This window comes from Macadamia integrifolia, chromosome 6, assembly GCF_013358625.1.
Source record: "Macadamia integrifolia cultivar HAES 741 chromosome 6, SCU_Mint_v3, whole genome shotgun sequence".
Classification (NCBI taxonomy): domain Eukaryota; kingdom Viridiplantae; phylum Streptophyta; class Magnoliopsida; order Proteales; family Proteaceae; genus Macadamia; species Macadamia integrifolia.
Window position 1 is genome coordinate 23405513 of NC_056562.1, and position 4192 is coordinate 23409704.

Sequence of the window (4192 nt, forward strand, 5' to 3'; positions counted from 1 at the left end):
AAAGCACCGAGGCAAACCACGATAGTTACCAGCAATCATCATGCCTAGGCCATGTCCTGAGAAGGCCTATGTTATATTCCACTAAAAATGTAATGTAACGGTACATCTAATGTAGGGTGAAAGAAATTAGCCAATTTCCGATCAACTACAAACATAGTTAGCAAATTCGGATTCGGGAATTATTCGGACGGAGAATTATTCGGAATAATTCGGACAATTAATTTAAGGATTCGGTCAAAAAAGCGGTCAAAAAATCTTATTGGGGTTTTTTTTTTTTAAAAAAATTGTTTTTTTATTTTTTTATTTTTTATTTTTGGTTTTTTTTTTAAATAATGTTTAAATGGACCGAATAATTCGGTTTAATTCGGATTCGGTCCGAATTATTCGCGATTTATATTTATTTTTGAAAAAGTCGCGAATTTTAAAGAATTTTATTTTTAATTCGGATTCGGTCCGAATTTTTGATAAAATTCTTTAAAATTCGGTTCGGCCGAATAATTCGCGAATTATTCGGCCGAATTGTTAACTATGATCTGGACTAGTAAGTGCTTAAGCAATTATTACTTGGCTAGATAAAAATCCAACATTTTAGTGGCCCCAATCAGGAAGAAAAGGATCAGCAGGAAACCTTCAAGCTTAGGAACTTATTTGGGTTCTTATGATTGGTCCAGTAACTGGTTACACGCTGGATCCTGATTTTCCCTTTGTGAAGATTGCTGCACCTTATGCACATGTTATTGTGTTTTAATTGAAAAACGAGATGCTTGACTCTACCTTTCTCTGAACTAACCCATGAATTACTGGCCAGTTGCATATGTTCCCTTTAACCTTATGCATTTTGCCTTAATCACATGGCAACTTCACCATCGCCATTATATGTTTTGCTTCTATATTTTCTATTGCTGGATATCGAGAAGTATACATGTCGACGCTACGAATACTTCCATATAGGCGGCGGCGGCCTTCGCTGAGTGCTCTGCCGCTCGGGTTTCTGGAGCGAGAGGTAATACACCAACAGTAGAATGTTAATGTTGTTCTAAAGGCTTGAACTGTCCACTCTTGTATACACTTATAGATTTTTCCCCTTTTCTTCAAATAGAATTGTTCTGTCATGTTGTACAAATTGTAACTTTTGTCTAATTATTATTCTTGCAGTTTTTGGGTTATACTGCCATAAAATTCATGTATTAATCAAAGGTTTTTCCTTTTTCATGTTAACCTTTAAAACTAAGGGGAAATCTTTCGTACCACAACTGCACCTGAAACAGGTTCATGATTTTGTTCCATATTTTAGTCTCTCTTATATTATTGGATATGCCCTATCTTGGTTGCAAATCGATGTTGATAGCATAAATTCTTACATAGTAGGAGATGAGCATTATAAAATATGAATTGTCCTGTAATATTGTTTGACGGTCTTTCTTTCTAAATCTAGTGGTTTTTGAAAAATTGAAGAGTTTTTTGTGTCCAAGCTAGGTTGGTTTACCTGACCCAGTTTATTTCTTGCGAGACATCAAACAGTCAAGTCAAATCTGCAGGGTTTTAAATTTCGCTCTCTTTGAAATCGCTAATATTGCAGTCATGTGTCGACTGGCAACCCTGTGATTGTGGCAAATCTCAGCTTTTCCTTAGTGATTACTCCAACCTTGTGGACTCTAGTTGTGTTTGCACTTCTGGGAATTACGACAAACAAAATTTTGTTTTTTTTCTTAAGACAAGTAAACTATATCTTTGTGCCTTTCCTTCAATGATAAAGGGAACCTCCTAGCTGAGGGCTGTGTGTCCCCCTTTTTCCTTTCTCCCTCCTTAGGGGTTGCTAGAATATTCCTCCCTCTTCGGCATATATTATCTTATAAACGGGCCGCCCCCCAAAAAAAAAAAAAAATTTGATAAAGGGAACCTTATTCCAGAAGAGGAATCATTCATTTGAAGTTGTCTGTGGGTTCATGGTTGTTTGCCTATGTTCCTCTCTGATGACAGGAGTTTGAGAGACAGCTAGCTGCAAAATAAGCTTCTCTTCCTCAGGAACCAGCTTCAGATGATGATAATGCTGTAACTCTTCTCGTTCCGATGCCTGATGGTAGCCGCCGTGGCCGTCGCTTTCTCAAGTTAGACAGTCTCCAGGTAGAAATGAAGAAATATCATCCTCTTTGATGCGTAGAAATTATTCTTGATTCTTTAATATTGGTTCAATCTTACAGCTTTCTTCTTTTGCATTGCTGTCACTTTTTGACTTCATTGATGTAATGGATATTTCCTTTTGTATTTGTGTAGAATTTCTCTTGATTCTTTAATCTGACAGCTGATTCCTTTTGTATTGCAGTCTTTTTTTGACTTCATTGATGTGGGTGGTTCCGTTAAACCTGGTACCTACCAACTGGTAATTGTCCGTGCTTATTACTTTCTGTTCTTCTCATTTCTGGTATTACATCATCTATGGTTAATTGATTGCAAACCTACTGAATTAACCAATCTACTATCCTTTTATGCACACACTTTTACTCTCGGTTACTGTTGCAGGAATTATGTGATGCTTATGCTTAGTATAAATCTTGTTATAATAAACAGGCTTTCTGCACTAACCAGTTTAGTCTGCGGTATCCCTTATAACCTAGAGATAAAAAGGCATTCTGTTTAATAATTTCTTGGATATTTCAGGTGTTTGTGGAAATTATAGATAATAACAGGATATTAATGATTCTCTAGCAATTATGATAATTTTCCTTACCCTTTTTTCCCCCCATTGAACATCTGCCAATGGGAATAGATATGAAAGAAAAATTAAGAGATGAAGAGCAAGAGTATTTTCTCCCTCTATTTTTCCTGTAGATTTACTGTGGCCTTGATGGTCTCAGATGGTTCTGTGACGTTAAGCACTGGTGTCTGTCCCTTTGTATCACATTTTCTGAGCCATAGGTTAATGGTGGACAATTCCATAGTTTTAAATCCGGACAGGGGGGTGGAGTTATGGAACCGAAAAGGGTTCCAGTTCCTCTTCAATCCAGTTTTTACTGATCAAACCATGGTTTTATAAGAGAATCTATAAGTGGATTAAAATTCGGAGGGAAAAAAAATATATATATGGGCCTGAAACCGTCAAGCTTTGAATGGGTGGTTTTCAGAGAGTCAATGAGGGGCAGTTCCAATCTAACCTGGTTTGACCACCTACTCTGGTTTTTAAAACTGTGGCTGAGACTTTGTTCCATGAAGATGGTATGCGCAGGTAGCCACCTTTGCAAATCATATTCCCTTAACAACCTCTTTTATAGGGGTTTCGCATTGTCAAGTTTGCTTCAGAGGAGCATTGGAGGTTTGCTCTTCCGATCAGGCTAATCAGTTCTGTGAGATGGGGCTCCTCTACTGTGCAAGAGGAGCCAACTTTTAATCTAATTGGATAAAATAAAAGATTAAACATGTCATTGCTTTTTAGTTTTACTACTCTTTTATGTCTTTTATAGACCTTCACTATATCATGGATTCGGAGAGTACTGGTGATGCCATCAGATGAAATAAGTTAGCCTATTTATTGGATAATGTGCATATAACAGAGATTAGAAAGCATGATATAAGTGAACAAGGAGCTCCCTCCCTCTCTCTCTCTCTCTCTCTCTCTCTCTCTCTCTCTCTCTCTCTCTCTCTCTCTCTCTCTCTCTCTCTCTCTCTCTCTCTCTCTCTCTCATCGTGATAGAACACATGAGTCATCTCTATTTAATCGGACACTCATGTTCTCACGTGCAAATAGGATATCTTACTAGTGTATATATATGAATATGTAAAAATAGGCAGTAATTTTCCCTCTTTCTTTTTTTGTTAAGGTCGTAATGCGTTCAATGTTTCATGATCCCAATAATAAGTTGCACTGGTAAACTCATGCCTATGACCTGCCCTCATTATACAATTTCTATCCAACTGCCAACTATCCTATTTGTAATTTTGAAGCTTTTCAGCACTCTATGAATTGTTCCCCTGCAAATGACTGACCGAACTGCCAGTCATATGGAGCTACACAATAAGATGTAATTGTCCTTCCACTGTAGGACGGTCACCTCAATAGATAGCGGTTGCCTTCAAGGTTCAAGTTACATGCCAATTTTGGCCCCAATTCCTTCCCATTAAAATCCGCCCGTATTAGATCCGTTTACTTTCACTACGACCACCTCGCCATCCAACTCAACATTGGTCATTACGACTT

General features: G+C 37.5%; 1 long non-coding RNA gene across 1 annotated transcript in view; it reads left to right on the forward strand.

Moving 5' to 3' along the window:
• Positions 1-536: 536 nt before the first annotated feature.
• The window catches only part of LOC122081453, a 5768-nt gene continuing 2112 nt past the window's right edge, over positions 537-4192 (forward strand). The window contains exons 1-3 of the long non-coding RNA XR_006141089.1: positions 537-1003; positions 1981-2124; positions 2324-2380. This is a non-coding gene — a long non-coding RNA (uncharacterized LOC122081453). The remainder of the gene's footprint in view (positions 1004-1980; positions 2125-2323; positions 2381-4192) is intronic.